Genomic DNA, 17,333 nt, shown 5'->3' with positions numbered 1-17,333 from the left:
GAAGGAACCAGTTGAATGATGGGCTCCGAGGGCTCAGTGCATGTGCACAGGGGCCACGGGATGCTGGGAGGCTATCGAGAGCAGGTGGGGGCTTGTAGAAGCTAGGAGTCAGAGGCACTGTCTGGTTACCCCAAGTGCTGGGAGATCGTTGGCATCCTCGTGGAGGGAAGGGAGATAGGAGCTAAACAGCAGGGACGAGAGAGGGGCTTGGTGCCTGGGAAGCAGGAGGACATGTAGAGCCCACGTGCAGGAGCCCATCACATCCTCCAGACGGTCTCAGGCTCTTGGCTTTGAGAGACAGAAACCATGGACTAGGTTACACTAGAAAGATGGGGAGGGGGATGCTCCTGGGAGTGGGAGAACAGGTGGTCCTGAACCTCTCAGCTGCCCAGACCTCGGATTGGATGCCACCGGGGACTGTTCACCTCCTCCTTCCTCTGGGCAGTGGCTGTGGCCCTGACAAACAGTTAGTGCCCTCGGCTTCCAGGCTGCTGCTGTGAAATGCAGACACCATGCAGCTGAGATGTGGCCACCCACAGCCCCAGGACCCACGACTAGAAGGGCCTTGGCCAGAAGGGACACCATCTGGGTCACCAACACCACAGACGGCCCTAACCTGGGTTCCTTCTGAGTAGAGACTGAGATGCAGGCTTCTGGGCAGGCTGCTGTTTGGGCAGTGACCACATGGACCAGAAGGAGATGCTGGTGGGAGAGGTGCCTCTAAGGAGCAGAGGTGACACAAGATGCTTTTCTGAACTGGCCACCGCTGTGCGTGCTGGGCCCCTGTCACCTCGACAACCTTCTAAGATGGGTCAGATTGTTTCTCAGAAATCTCTGCCTCAGGACAATAAAGAGGTGTTTCCCCACTTGGGGAGGGTTTCCCATGAAACTTCAGTCCCCCCACCCTCCAGGATGCTTCCAGAAATGTGGAGCAGGGTCACCCAGGCAGCATATGCTATAGATCCGAAAAGCCCCAGGTCAGGAGGAGAGGATGAGAGGCTGAAGACGGTCAGGCTGGAAGGACCAGTCAGTGGAGCCACGGCTGGAGCAGGGCCGGGGCTGTGGAGCATCCAGGAACATGCCCTTCCTGTCACCGTGCCATCACCATGGCTCAGCCACTCTCTTCCTGAGTGGACCAGAGCTTCCTGCTCCCAGCACCTCTGTCTCATGGCTCTTGGTACCTCATGATGTCTGTGTCCCTTCTCTCTGTAAGTCTTTTGGCCTCTGCTCTTGCCAACAGCCAATAGCTGGCTTTTCTGAAACTCAAGTCCAAATTTGAGTCTGCATCCAAAGAGTACAAGTGGGCCCCACACCCTCCCAGGTACCCTACAGGCCTGAGGCCAATCTGTCCTTGAACCTCTGGGTCAGATACCCTCTTCAGGATCATGGGACCTATTTTACCTCCCAAAGAATCTGATGTTAGGAAGTCATCTGCTCAGTCCTCTTGCCTACCCTTTCTTGAACCTACGAGAGAGACAGACAGAAGGCCTTGGCTTATTGTCTGTTGTGGAGCTTGAGGTGTGTCAAACCTTATGGGTACACCAGCTGCTGGGTCCATCATCCCCAAAGGGTGATGTGGTAGAGAGAATAATGGCTCCCTCAGAGATGCACATGTCCTGTGTTATCTCATATGGCAAGGAGAAGATTAACTTGTAGATGGAATCAAGGTTGCCAGTCAGTTGACCTTAAAATAAAGAGATTGGCCTGGATTACCTGGCCCCAGGGTAATCCTGTGGGCCCTTAGATGTGGAAGAAGGAGGTAGAAGAGCAAAGGTCGGAGGTATGCAAAGTGAGAAGGACTCTACCGCAATCGCTGGCTTTGAGGATGGAAGGGGCTACAAGTCAAGGAATGCAGGCAGTCTCTAGAAGCTGGAAAATTCAAGGGAATTAACATGGTGATCCAGGGAGCTGAAGGGTAATGGGGCACCCTTCTGTCGTCTTCTTTTACAAGGCTGAGGCGAGCCAAGCTTCTCCCTCTGGCTTGCCAAGGCTGTCTAATGGCTAGTCCCAGTCAGTCAGGTGTTGAAGCCACCAGAGCAGCCTGCCCATCTGGCCCCTCCTACCCTGCCTATGAAGCTGGCCAAACATAGACCCCTCTGCCCCAAGGCTGGCAGCAGGAAGAGGGGCTGGCTGTCAGTGATGAGGTCCAATGCCCACCATCATCTTCACAGCTGGGTGGGAGCAATGGCAAATGTTGGGGCTGCTCTCTAGCTGGTGGCCGGGCCCTGGAGTGGGGAGCTTAGGCACATCCCATCACTGCTCTGAGCCGTCCCCTTCTCCCCAGGCCGTACCACCGAGCTGTTAAGATTGAACACTCTGTGCTGTGGAAGCATTTAGTCGAGATTGAATGCCCCGCAGGTGGCAAGAACTCCCCACTGGAGAGAGGTCCTGCTGGACCACAGTCTCAGAGCCCAGCCTTCCCACCCGGAGAGGCCAGCCGGAGAGACGACTGAGGCTCCGCTGACGTCTCACCTCTGACTCACGCACGAAACCCCTCACATGGCAGGACAGATGGAAAAACACTGAGTTGGAAGGTGGCGTGCAGATGGCCAGATGGTTTTCATCTGAGTGATGATAAAACTCGGGCCCAGGGTGCAGACAGAGACCGGGGGCATTAGGCGGGGAACGTGCTCCCTCCTGCCAGCCTCTCCTTGCTCATCCTCTTGGGTTCGCTCTCTTTATGTCTTTGAATCTGAGATGTCCCTTTCAAGTTGATTTCTCGCTTGTTTTCTGTCTGAGCTTCTCACTCTCTCCTTCCGTATCCTTTTCTTCTGCTTCTCCTTTCCCCCTACACACTTCTTAGAAGTTACCCTCTGGTGTCCCTTGCAGCATCATCAAAGCCCATCCTTCTTTTTAAAATATTTTTATTGGGCTACGGTTGATTTACAATACTGTGTTAGTTTCAGGTGTAGAGCAAAGTGATTCATATAAAAAAATATATATATATACACCTATTATTTTTTAGATTCTTTGCCATTATAGGGTATTATAAGACTGAATGTATTATAGTTCCCTGAGCTATATAGTAGGTCCTTATTGGTTATCTATTTTATACATAGAAGTGTGTCTCTGTTAATCCCAAACTCCTAATTTATCCCTCTCCCCTTTACTATATTATTGACACCAAACGGATACATTATGAACATAATTTTCTCCCCAGTCTTATTAAAAAATAATTGTCATTCATCACTGTAAAGTTTAAGGCATACAGCATGATGGCTTGATTTACATGTATTTTGAATGAATGCCATCTGTTTTATGTAGGCTATAATTCAATAATAAAAATAAGGAAGTGGTGGTGGGCTGCTCTTTCCTGCTTGGAGAACTTGGAAGAGACCCCTTGCTGGTTCTTGCTTCTTTCCGTCTGACCTGGCTGCTTCGTGTCCTTTCCGAGACCTGGCTGTCCAGCTTCTGTGATTCTGGGAGAATTTTTCCAAGTTCTCTGCCTTGTCCTCATCCTCCCTGTCTCGCCACTGCATGTACCAGAACTGGTTTCTGTTGCTAATAACAGGAAACATGGTGTGAGTGTGCAGAAGTGTGTGAGCATGCATGTGTGAGAGTAAGAGTGCACGTGTAAGGGTTGTGGGGGTGAGTGTGTAAGCCCCATTGCAAAGGGCTGACTCAGCTTCTGCAATGACAGGTATTGGACAGAAGGACAATCCTTGCTTCTCTTTTTGGTTCCAATTTTACCTCCTGGCTGGCAGGGCTAGTGTGGTGCAATCTGTGGCTTAAGGGTTATTGGGGTGAGGGGCAGATTTTGCTCCCAGGCACAGGAAGTCTTGGCAATGAGAAGGGGGCAGTTGGGCCAAGATGCAGAAGAAAACCGATGACTGGGTGGCACAGAGTCAGAGCTGAGGGGCTCCAGGTCCTCTGACTCAGCTTCTCATTTTGCAGAGGAGGCACCTGGCCAGAGAGCTTCAGTCACTTGCCCCGGCTTACAAAGTGGATCTTGAATCTGAATTTTCCACTAGGCTCTCCTGCAAGAAAGGAAAGATGGAAGCTGGGATGAGACCTGAGAAAGGAATGCTCAGCTGGATGACAGGGGTGGGACGGGAAAAGCAGGGAGAGGCTGGGGCAGAGAGTCAGCCGTGTGGGCGAGAGGTATCCGGTGGGGTTGCCTCATACTTTAATTAATCAGTGTATAATGCAGGATGGGGCAATAATGGAGAAATTTTTGAGTGTGCCTCTGTCACCCAGGCAAACAATATGTGACCAGAGATGAGAAAGCAAGATTACTGTTTTTGCTTTTCGTCATTATGTCGTGTCCAACTCTTTGCGACCCCATGGGCTGTAGCCCACCGGGTCTCTCTGTCCATGGGATTTCCCAGGCAAGAATACTGGAGTGGGTTGCCATTTCCTTCTCCAGCAGATCTTTCTGACCCAGGGATGAATCCACATCTCTTGCATTGGCAGGCATATTCTTTACCACTGAGCCACCAGGGAAGCCTGATCACTGCTGTAGCCAATTGGAAGTACAGTTTGGATCACCATAGACTTTCACATATTCAGCCTTTTAAATTGTGTGCTGACTTCCTATGTGACCTGTCACTGGCCTTGGGGATCCTGTGAAGACAAAGCAGGCTCTGACACTCCTTTGCTGGGGGACCTAGACTTTGGGGACCTAGATATCAAACATGCAATTTCACAAATGATAAATTAGCCACTTCAGTGCTATGTAATAGGGAACCGCTCCCATGGAAGCGACACTTAAGCTCCCGCTGGGAGAAGGAGGGTTCAGCTGGGAGGGTGGGCAAAGTCAGGGTAGGCTGGCAGCTTGGAACCAGTGTAGAGCCGTAGGTTTTGGATTGCTAGCCTTTGTAACTGTGTAAGCCAATTCCTTAAAATAGACCTTTCTGTGTATATTCTATTGGTCCTGCTTCTCTGGAGAACCCTGACTAATCCAGATTTCTCCTCCTTCCCTTGGGAACCCCCTCCTTCTCTTCTAAGTCACTCATGTTGGCATGGAGACCTGTAGCTCCCAGCCCCCCACTGCACCCCTCACACCATTTCATCCCCAGGGTCCTGGGAGGCAGGCTCCAGGGACACCAGAGTCGAACTCTGAGCAGCACATTGACCAAAAGCACCGACTGCCGGGTCTGAGTCCAAGTTCCGGACCTCACGTGGGCATATTACTAAATTGCTGGTGCCTCAGTTTCCCCATCTGTAGGTAAGGGCTGATTATTTTGGTACAATATCTATCTCGTGGACAGGGTGAAGGAAGAAATGCACCTGCTCTCTATTTTCCTGATGGAAATCTGGGAATCAGACAAGTGAGGATTCTGTTGTCTCTGCACGTTAGAGGGAGAGCTGCTGCTGTGGTCTCCCTAACTCCTTAGGGCCTCGGTTTGCTCATCTGCCAGGCGGGTAGGACCAGACCAGCTTGCTGGGAGGCTCACCCTGGGCTATTTGTCTCCCCAAGTGAAGGCAGAGCCAACTGGCTGTTCCTGGAGAAAATGATGGAAGACGCTCTCCCTGGTCCTGGTAGGGTTGAGCAAGATTTGGCTGTAAATAATCTCAAAGAGTTGGACATGACTTAGCAACTGAACAACAGCAGCAACTATCTCAAGAGGCCATTCTGGACTTTTCTCTCGTGCTCTCCAACCTCCCACAAATCACTGAAGGGCAAATTACTGGCTCTTTCCATCAAGATGGAAAAATACTTCCGACTTATTACAGACCCTCGTGCCAAACTCTGCAGCCGCCAGCAGTCGTGGGTCAAAGCCAAGGGCCATAAACCTCTCTGCTCTGGGGAGGCTCCTGAGATATCTGGGCCCTTCTCTAACTGGCTAAATAGACCAAACAACCTTGAACCTTAGACCAGCCCCACCCTTTTCAATTGATGGGAAAACCCCTCTACTCTGAAACATTTGGCAACTGAACAAATCATGGGATATGACCCAATGAGTTTATCCTGGAACTCATGGGACTAATGTTTGCACATTAGATCATTCACTACTTATTCATTTACAAATATTTTTTAAACAATTAGTATATTCTAAGTGCTGGGGATATAGCAGTGAACCAAACAGGCTAATCTCTGACCACATGAAGTTTACATTCTAGAGGGAGGAGATTCAAACGAAATAAGCAAACAGATAGACAAGATAATTCTAGATAATAGGAGTACAGTGAAAAGTGAAAGCAAAGTTGCTAGTTGTGTCTGACTCTTCGTGACCCCATGGATTATATAGTCCATGGAGTTCTCCAGGCCAGAATACTGGAATGGGTAGCCTTTCCCTTCTCCAGGGGATCTTCCCAACCCAGGATTGAACCCAGGTCTCCCACATTACATGTGGATTGTTTACCAGCTGAGCCTAAGGAAAGAGAAATAAGGTGTGACTCTAGGAACTACTTTTGATCAGGAGAAGTCTCTCCAAGAAGATGACGCTGAAGCTGAGAAGGAAGTAGCCATGAAGTCAGGGAGCGGAGCTTTGCAGGCAAGGGGAGGAGCAAGTGAACAGGCCCCCTTGGGACCTGGATTATAATGAAAGTCATACAGAAGGTCAGCACAGTGAGGGTACAGCATACGAGGGTGGGTGCCAAAGGAGGTGACGCATAGCCAGCAGAATGTGCAAAAAGAGGGGTCTTGTGCTAGCCAGGGTAAATTAACACTAGCTGCAATAACAGATAACTCCCAGAGCTCGGAGGCTTGAGGAGGCAATAAAGGGCTGTTTCTGGCTCACTTCCTGGCTCTCTGTGGAAGTAAGGCAGTCTCTCACCCTGAGTCTTTGAGGAATCCAGGCTCCTGATGCTGTGTAACTCTGTCTACTCCCAGTGCCTAGTGCCTGGGAACCCTCCGTGGGATGCTTGCACCTAACTGGTACCCAAGGGAAGAGAGAGATGGTGGGGAATTGTGCAGTAGTTTTTAGGAACAGGATTGACTCCTGCTCACATTTCATTGGTAAGAACTCAGATAGCTTATCTCTGTGAGATGCAAGGAACTGGGGCTGGGAGATGTCCAGTCATCCACCAGCAGTATCGGTGAAATCCAGCTAGGTTCTTCCCTGGTACCAGAGTGGGTGGTGAGAGGGACCAGACCTTAGAGGGCCTTATAGATCACAGTGAGGAGTTGGTTTATTGCAGGTGGGCTGGGAGACTGGTGAAGGTTTATGAAGGAAAGTACACCTGGTTTATGTTTGTGCTTTGCCTCTGACTCTAAACTATCGTGCCATGTGTGCAAACATGAGCCATGGAAACTTCTGGGCCTCCAGTTTCATTGTCTATAACATGGAGGAATAGCAATTCAGATTATAACTATTTCTTTAATTAAATATTTTTATTTTTCTGTTTTTTAGATTTAAATATATATTTTTAAATTTTCACAATACTGTGTTGATTTCTGCCATACAACAAGGCAAATCAACCATAATTATACATACATGCCCTCTCTCCCTCCCCTCCCCATCCCACCCCTCCAGGTCATCCCAGAGTGCCAGACTGGGCTCCCCGTTATACACAGCAACTTCTCATTAGCTAGAATTCAGGTTATTTTCAGTATGCTTCTCCACATCTGTACCTACTCTATGGCTTTTTGGGGATTTCAGGAAATTAAGGGGTGGAGTTCCTTCCAGGACAGTGCTAGGGGTCCAGAGCAGAATGTGAAGAGTATGGAAAGGCCACAGAAAACCTTTCCAGGCCCTTGTAGCTGAGCACGGCCCAATCCCTAGTCCTTCTCACCTTCCAAGTAATTACACAGAATGGCCCTCACTCCACTTCCTGCCTACTGGGTTACTGACAAACACACGTTGAATGACTTGTCTTCCCATTCCTCTCCTGGACCCCAACACACACACCTCCTACCAGATTCCACACAGCACGTCCTCCTACTGCTTCCTCCCGCCCACCATGATGTCCCGCTTCTCTGAAATCCAACAAATCTTAAGGTGTACCTGACCCAGTTTAGTCATTGGCTTGCTCATTTATTTACTATTGTTTAATTTTTAAAGGCTCAGGTCTGTGGAGTGCTTTTTAAGAGCAGTTGATTTCGATATTCTTCAAAGGCACAGCGTGCCTTATGAGGTAGGCAGCTGTCGGATTAGGCTAAGCTGCAGAAACAAATCAATGCCTCCGTGGCTTAAGCATGAAGGTTTACTCTTGTTCACATGATAAGTCAATTGGCTCCTTCTCCAAGCTCTGATCTGGGGACCCAAGCCTGTTTGTCTTAGGGCTCCAGCATCTAGTTGTTTCATCATTGCTTTGGTTCGTCTAATCAGTTTGGGGGCCTGAGACCTGGAGGGTAAGAAGAGAGAGAAAATCAACGCTCATTTGTAGGAGTCTCTATGAGACAGGAATGCAAGCGGCAAACGTCATTTCCTCCCACTTCCCATTGGCTGGAATATGGTCACGTGGTGTCATTCAACTGCAAAGGAGCCTGGGAAACAGAGTTTAACAACAGTCTGCAAAGAGGTGAAAACTGATACTGGTGAACACTTAGCAGTATGGCCCCGGTAAGATTATTTTAGACATGAGGAAGCAGGGGTTCAAGTGAGCGAACCCCTGACCATGAATCACCCATGATCACTAGGCTAGGAAGTGGGGTGGGGGAACCTTAGCTCAGATGTCAAAAGACAGCAAAGTGTTCACAGTAACATGTTAACTGAAAACGGCAGGACATAAAAAGCAGATTTGATTTGATAGACAAGTAAATTATATTACTTATTTACACACACACGCCAAGTCCACATATAGAAACCAGACTGAAAGAAATACATGAAAGTGTCATTGGGTCATATCTCGATTTTATCTGGTTGCTTGGACTATGTAAGTTTAAACTTTTTTTTATATTTTGTACAATAAGAAAATAATTGCCACTACTTTTTTAAATTAGTAGATTAATTTTTCTTAAATGATCTGTTTCCATGAAAGCATATCACAAGAACAAAAAGTTGCCCTATGGAGCACATAACAATAGCATTCTTACTGCTAACTGTAACTTCTTACATGCGTGATTCCAGCTCTTTATAAACTTCAAAGGACTCTTGCATATTGCTGTTTTATGTATTTGCTAAGTAGGACCCCATGCACTCTCCACCAGGTCCTGGTGAGGTTCTGGATGAGGGAACATAGACCCAGGAATCGTTGGTTGACTTGACATCCGTGAAATTGATAAATTCAGGCATAAATCAAGAATGGATTTAGTGGTTGCCTGCCAGGCGGGAGGCTTGGACGCTGTGCCGTGGGGTTTGGCCAGTTTCCTCTTGGCCTGTGGGCCACGAACGAGAATTCTTGGGCCATCAACCTAGATTCATAACTCAGTGCTGTGAATGTTGGCTGGGGCTGGGTAAACCCAGAGCTGAAGCCCAAGGCATCTCAAAAGTCTGGAGACAAAGGTCAGATCTGAGACCAGACCCATGCCCACGCCAGGGCTCTTTCTAGAACCTCATTTCTTAGTCATCAGATGGTTTGGTGGCTGAATGTTCTGCAGGGGTCTCTCCAAACAGAGGGATTCTGCCCACACAGCTGGACCTGGAGCCCTGTTGGGTCCTTATATGCGACTTTGAAGCTAGCCAGAAACTCTGCCAGCAAACACATTGTTGGGATTTATTGTTTGTGTAACTCAGAATCCAGGAAGAATAAACAAGGCCATGTCTGCCACCCACTCCTAGGAGTCATCAGGATGTCCTGTACCAGACCTGTCCACCCAGGCCTTCTGTGAGGGAGTGTGGTACACACACACACACCCTAAACACATGCAAACACATACACGCTTACTCACTCACTCACTTCTCCTCTGTCTAATCAGATCCCTGCCCCAAAGGCAGAGCTGCCTTTATTACCCTCTTCTCTGCATTCTTGATGTCGGGGAGACTTAACATTTTTGCTGAAACCAATGCAAGGGGAAAAAATGGCTGCATTTCCAAACTGTTTTTTTGGGGGGCGGGGGGGAGTGGTAAGGAATGGAGAATTGTTTCAAACTGAATCTTCCATGGATAAAGTTGCTCAGTTTAAAGCCAGGTGGGCGGCCCAGGTCCTGGCCACTGGGCAGCAGCCTCCTCAGCCCTTAGTGTTGTCTGAGAAATCTTGGAAAAACAGGCAAGGATGGCCAAGCGGCAACAGGGGTCAGGAGCGCCAGGCTTCCATGCCCCCCATGGCTGCACCTGCACCTCTTGGGGAGACCGCAGGAGGGACACTCGGGCCCTGGCGCTTGCCCTGGCAGGGACTCAGTTTCCCACCTGTAAAGACAGGATGCTCTGGTGTGTAAAGACGCCTGGGACCGAAGGATTCCTACTCCCTGCCTTCCCCGTTGTGAAGGCCACTTGGTCTCTGAGTTGATTTCGAACACCATGATTTCACAGGGGAAGGCCATTATGGCCATAATACAGAACCTGAAAAAATTAAACCATATTTGGGAAAGTTGAGGGACCTCCCAGGAGAAGTGTTGAGGCTGCTCTTACTCTTATTCCCTTCCAATCAAATTTAAACCATTATGTACTTTTTATCTTCAAAGCTATTTTGGAAACTTGGGACAGATCATGGTAAGAGGGGAATTTTGAATTTGCAGGCAATCATGTTAACTCTTTAAAGCCCATGGCTGCCATTTTCAAGGATTTGGTGGCAATACAGACCAAAAGGAGTCTTCCATTTTATAGATAGGAAAACTGAGACCCCAAAGGTAATAGGATCAGGTTAGAGGACAAGCCAGTGGAGGGGGGACCCAGTTTTTCTAACTTTGTATCACTGCAGGTAACTTAAGAGGAAGGTCTTCAAAGTTAAAAACACCTTCCATGGAATCCTAGCTCAGACAACTAAAAGTCCTACAATGGTGGGTGAGTTACTACTGAACTTTAATTTTCTCCTTTGGAAAAATGGGGTAGTTTCTGGTTCACCAGAATAATGCCTGGATTAAATCAGATGGTAATCAAGTGTTTAGCTTAGTGCTAAGCACAAGGAAAGTGCTGGAAATACATGGCTTGCATGCTAAATCTCTTCAGTCATGTCTGACTCTTTGTGACCCTATGGACTGGAGCCCGCCAGGCTCCTCTATCCATGGGATTCTCCAGGCAAGAATACTGGAGTGGGTTGCCATGCCCTCCTCCAGGGAAATCTTCCCGACTCAGGGATAGAACCTGGTGTCTCTTACGTCTCCTGCATTAGCATGTGGGTTCTTTCCCACTAGCACCACCTCGGAAGCCCCGGAAATGCATTGCTCCACTATGACTGCCCCATTGTCTGGAGAGGCAAACCGAGGCTCAGAAAGGTCCAGCCTTTGCAGCGTGTGAATCCAAGGCCTGTGTCCCTAACCACCACACCATGCCGTTTGTGTAGAGGGAGAAAAACTCTGCATCTCAAATTCCTTTCAACAAGAGCGTATTATGTCTTGAAAAGAAACTCCAGAGCTAAGCCCATGGGGACACAAGCTGAGCATCCAGGGACCTGCGTGAGGACAGAGGAAGATGCTGGTGAGTCTGATGTGTATATGTGTGGAGAAGAGGCGGGTGAGATGAAGCCAGGAGGGGAAGAGTTCAAACCTGGGCAGAGGGAGACGAAGCCCTTGGCCACACCTGCCTTCAATTGTTAAACTCACAAAATGTGGCCCTGGAGGCACCCTTGGGCTTCTGAGTGGAACCCTGAGTTTGCATCAAGCCAGCATCCAGGATACAGAAGCACAGAGCTGGAGAGAAGAGCTCGAGGAAGCGGGTCTTGGAGAAGTCACGGACATCACTTTGGGGGTGGCGGGTTGGGGTGTGGAAGGGAAGGATGCTTTGGAGATTCAGAGGCCATAAGTTAGGAGTTTGGATGAAACGTCTCCAAATCTCCAAGGGGCAGGGAGGCCCAGATGACCCCTACGTTCAGTGTGCATAAGTCAGCTGAGTTAGTTTTCCATGAACCTGGGGAAGCCCAAGACTTTTGCTCTTTCCATCCAGATGAGTACAGCTCCCTTGGCTGCATCTGACATCCTGGGGTCTGCTGGTTTGAGCTCTGAGCTCCAGGACCAACCCTGCCAAGCTTTAAACATCCTCTCGGTCTCTGGCAGAATCAGAGCCTCCTCGGTCACCCAGAGCCCCCAGTTCCTACAGATGCTCTAAACATTCCTCATTTGACCCCCTCACCCAAGCTCCTCTCCCACCCCCACCCCCCTCTTGCTGAGCCCTCGGGAACTCAGAGTCAATCCAGAGTTCTGCTAATTTCACTTCATACTAATTCAAACCCAGGCCACCTGGAACACTGCTTCCCTTGCAATCCTCTCCAGAGGCTGGTACTTTTCTGTCACATGCCACAGTCTCAGGATCTGGGAATAGCTGTCAGTGCTGCTGCACTTCATTCCACTGCCAAGCTGCCTCCTCCCTCTTCAAAGCCTCCAGCTCCTTTGAAGTGCATTGTCCATGTTCATGACCCCTGCCCCTTCTCGTGGGGGTCAATTTCCTGGCTCCCCCATCACCCCCCTTAGTCTTCAGTAATGTTAGTACTGATTTACTAACTCTTTCTCCATCCCCATGCCCTTCACCATTCTTGGGATGTGCACATCTGTCTTTCCTAGAAGATGGATTCTTGTTCAAATGATTTTTTTTAAGAGTTGACCCTAGAAAAGAGGAGTGAGAATAGGGCAGGTGGAAAAGCTAAGCAATAAAGTTCTCTCTGCTGGAGACTCACTTTTGCCTGATCCCATGAGGAGCCCTGGGGCATTCATTGTACCACAGAGCTCGTTGCATCTCCAGGGAGCCACGTCTGTACCCACTGCCAGCCTGCCCTTGACTGAGGTCTGCAGAGTGCAGGGAGCTTGGCTGCCTGGAATCTGAGTGGCAGTTACGCCACCATCTAACCCTAAATAACCTCCAATTGCCTGATCTCAAAGGACAGTCAACCACCTCCTCTGCCACCCGTTTCAGCCACCCACTGGCAATCTCGATTTGAAACCTCCCACTTTTCAACTACTCTCGCTTATTCTTCCAACTCATTTCCTCTCCAATCTTTTCTTTTCTAACTGTCTTCTCGATCCTCTGCCTGGACCTGTAGTCTGATTATCATCACCACAACTGTGTGCTCAGTTATGTTCAACTCTGCAATCTCGTGGGACTATAGCCCAGCAGGCTCCTCTGTCCATGGGATTTTCCCAGCAAGAATACTGGAGTAGGTTGCCATTTCCTCCTCCAGGGAATCCTCCCAATCCGGGGATCAAACCTGTGTCTCCTCCATTGGCAGGCAGATTCTTAACCACTGCACCATCTGGGAATCCTCATAAGGAACTGCAGAAGACCCCAGGCAGATTATAGCTGGAGAAAATGATGCAGTGGAGCAGTTCTTCTCATTTCAAATAAACTGTGGAAGATTCTGACAGAGATGGGAATACCAAACCACCTGACCTGCCTCTTGAAAAACCTGTATGCAGGTCAGGAAGCAACAGTTAGAACAGGACATGGAACAACAGACTGGTTCCAAATAGGAAAAGGAGCATGTCAAAGCTGTATATTGTCACCCTGCTTATTTAACTTTTATGCAGAGTACATCAAGAGAAATGCTGGGCTGGAAGAAGCACAAGCTAGAATCAAGGTTGCCAGGAGAAAATATCAATAACCTCAGATATGCAGATGACACCACCCTTATGGCAGAAAGTGAAGAGGAACTCAAAAGCATCTTGATGAAAGTGAAAGAGAAGAGTGAAAAAGTTGGCTTAAAGCTCAACATTCAGAAAACGAAGATCATGGCATCTGGTCCCATCACTTCATGGCAGATAGATGGGGAAACAGTGGAAACAGTGGCTGACTTTATTTTTCAGGGCTCCAAAATCACTGCAGATGGTGATTGCAGCCATGAAATTAAAAGACGCTTACTCTTTGGAAGGAAAGTTATGACCAACTTAGACAGCATATTGAAAAGCAGAGACATTACTTTGCCAACAAAGGTCCATCTAGTCAAAGCTATGGTTTTTCCAGTGGTCACGTATAGATGTGAGAGTTGGACTATAAAGAAAGCTGAGCATAGAAGAATTGATGCTTTTGAACTGTGGTGTTGGAGAAGACTCTTGAGAGTCCCTTGGACTGCAAGGAGATCCAACCAGTCCATCCTAAAGGAGATCAGTCCTGGGTGTTCATTGGAAGGACTGATGTTGAAGTTGAAACTCCAATCCTTTGGCCACCTGATGCGAAGAGCTGACTCATTGGAAAAGACCCTGATGCTGGGAAAGACTGAGGGCAGGAGGAGAAGGGGACAACAGAGGCTGAGATGGTTGGATGGCATCATCGACTTGATGGACATGGGTTTGGGTAGACTCCAGGAGTTGGTGATAGACAGGGAGGCCTGGTGTGCTGTAGTTCATGGGGTTGCAAAGAGTCAGACACGACTGAGCGACTGAACTGAACTGAATGAACATGTTCAGTAAATCCATCTCCACTTTCCTAGAAATTTCACCCCCATTTTCCTGGTTTACGGCTTTTTCCTTTCTCCATCTTCAACATTGCTTTCTTCCCTTCCTCTTGGCTGATGACCTGTTTCCATATTTTATAGAGACAGTCACTGTATTTAGATGGAGGCATCCCATCACCAAGTCCTAGTTTCCTGGGATTGCTCTCTACGTGCTCCACAACAGAAGACATATGTCTCTCTGCATCACTTGGCTCGGGATTTCCTTCCCCCTCACTCTCTCAAGGTCTTTGCTTCTATAATTATCTCCTCTTTTTCCCATCACCCATGATTCTTTCTGCAGGACTGCTCAAAGATGCCCAAAGGGCAGCCTGACTACACTTCCTACTCTGCCCACCACCCCACTTCCTTCCCAGCACCACAAAGAGATGTCTATTTAAAAAAATTTATTTGAATTTATATTTGAAATATAGTTGATTTACACTATGGTGTTAATTTTGCTGTACAGGAAAACCTTTCTGTTATACATATGTGCTTAGTCACTCAGTCATGTCCAACTCTTTGTGACACTGTGGACTATAGCCAGCCAGACTCCTCTGTCTGTGGAGATTCTCCAGGCAAGAATACAGGCAATACAAGTTGCCATGCCCCACTTCAGGGGATCTTCCCAACTCAGGGATCAAACCGAGGTCTCCTGCATTGCAGGCAGGTTCTTAACCGTCTGAACCACCAGTGAAGCCCAAGAATACTGAAGTGGGTAGCCTATCCCTTCTCCAGGGGAGCTTTCCGACCCAGGAATCGAACCAGGGTCTCCTGCATTGCAGGTGGATTCTTTACCAGCTGAGCTACCTGGGAAGCCAGTTATGGATTTCTATACATTCTTTTCATATTCTTCTCCATTACAGTTTATCACAGGATATTGACTATAATCCTCTGTTCTATACAATAAGACTGTTGTTTATCCACTCTCTGCATAATAGTTTGTATGGTGTTTTTGACCTCTATCATTTCTTTCCTTTACTTAATAGTTAGCATCTGCTAATCCCAAAGTCCCACTTCCCCCCTTCCCTACTCCTCTCCCCCTTGGCAACCACAAGTCTGCTCTTTATTTCTGTGAGTTTGTTTCTGTTTTGTAGATAAGTGCATTTGGATCATATTTTTTTAAATCAATTTTTACTTTATGTTGGAGTGCAGGTGATTCACATCTATCATAGTTGATTTACATATATCTATGCTTGTTCAGATTGTTTTCCCATATAAGTTATTACAGAATATCAAGTAGAGCTCCCTGTGCTAAACAGTAGGTCCTTGTTGATTACCTATCTTATGTATAGTAGTGTGTATATGTTAATCCCAGACTCCTAATTTATCCTTCCCCCTTTGGTAACCATAAGTTTGTTTTATACGTCTAAGAGTCTGTTTCTATGTTGGAAATAAGTTCATTTGTATCATTTTTTTAAGATTCCATTTATTTGTGATATCATATGATGCTGAGCTTTCTTTGTTTGATATACCTCACTTAGTAGGATTATCTCTAGGTCCATCCACGTTGCTGTGAATGGCATTATTTCATTCTTTTTAATGGCTGAATAATATTCCATCATATATATGGAATTCCCACTTCACTCTCCCCATTGCATATATGTACCACATTTCCTTTATCCATTCCTCTGTCTGTGGACACTTAGGTTTCTTCCACAAAGTTGCCTTGACTTCTTATCTCCACTTTCTCACCTTCTGCTCCCGCCTTCCTAAGCAGGATCTTGTCCTCACGATTCCCCACAAGATGGCCGGAGGTAGCCAGTGCATTCCATCCTGCCAAAGCTCAGTTCTCTGTCTCCTCTTCCTCGACCTCTTGCTGTCATTTGGTGTGACTAGCCACATGGTCCTTCCGGAACTCTCCCCTCCCTAAGCTTCCCACCGACAGGCTGCACCCTCCTTTTCAGCAGACCCCTCAAGGCCGGTGGGCCCCAGGGCCAGCCCTCAGCCTTCTCTCCCTCTCTGCCCACACTCTACAGCAGAGGGCATGCAGCCCATGGCTTCAAAGGCCATCATGTGCTGACTCCAAAGTCCCTGTCTTCATCCCACGTGTCTCTGGACTCTTCCTCTCTCCGTGCCAACCTCGCCCCTCCACCCACATGAATAACAGACCCCTCATGTGTAACGGGACAAGGCTGAGCTGCTGACCCTCACCCCCACTTCTCAGTCTGCCTCTTCTTGAATCTTCCTCAAGACCGGAAACTGCATTCCTGGCGGCTCTCTGGCTCAGTTAGAAACCCAGGGGTCGCCCCTGATCCTACTATCCCCTCAGAGCCTGATTCCAAGCTGCCTGGTAGTTATTCCTGGGAGCCCCACCCCCGCCCCAGCCCCGCAGCACTCCAGCTGAGCCCAGGTCACTGCCAGCTCTCACTTGCTCCCCACCAGGCTCCTAACCGGCTTCCCACTTTACCCTTCCCTTGGAGCTGAGTGACCTCATGGAGACCCGAAGCTGACATGGAGGCCTGCTGACGTCAGACCACACAGTGCCCGGCCTAACGCCCCTCAGTGGCCGCCCACCACACTTCAGATGCAAGCCAGATCTTTATGGCACCTCCTGGCCTTGCTGAGGAGAAGGCAATGGCACCCCACTCCAGTACTCTTGCCTGGAAAATCCCATGGATGGAGGAGCCTGGTGGGCTGCAGTCCATGAGGTCGCTAAGAGTTGGACACGACTGAACGACTTCACTTTCACTTTCATGCATTGGAGAAGGAAATGGCAACCCACTGCAGTGTTCTTGCCTGGAGAATCCCAGGGACGGCAGAGCCTGGTGGGCAGCTGTCTATGGGGTTGCACAGAGTCAGACACGACTAAAGTGACTTAGCAAAGGCCTTGCTGACCTCACGCCCTCCCCTGCTCCACGCCAACCCTCTAAGCTCCAGCCACACAAGCCTGATTTCTGCTCCTCCTGCCACACTCTCCTGGTCTCTCAGGGTCTTGATAGTCCTTGATCCTTCAGTTCGGATTGTTTTACCTGAGATCCTTTTTTTTTTAATTA

The sequence above is a fragment of the Bos taurus genome, chromosome 21, assembly GCF_002263795.3.
Source record: "Bos taurus isolate L1 Dominette 01449 registration number 42190680 breed Hereford chromosome 21, ARS-UCD2.0, whole genome shotgun sequence".
In the NCBI taxonomy this organism is placed as follows: domain Eukaryota; kingdom Metazoa; phylum Chordata; class Mammalia; order Artiodactyla; family Bovidae; genus Bos; species Bos taurus.
The sequence above is the reverse complement of the archived record's forward strand: the minus strand, read 5'-3'. Positions refer to the sequence as shown.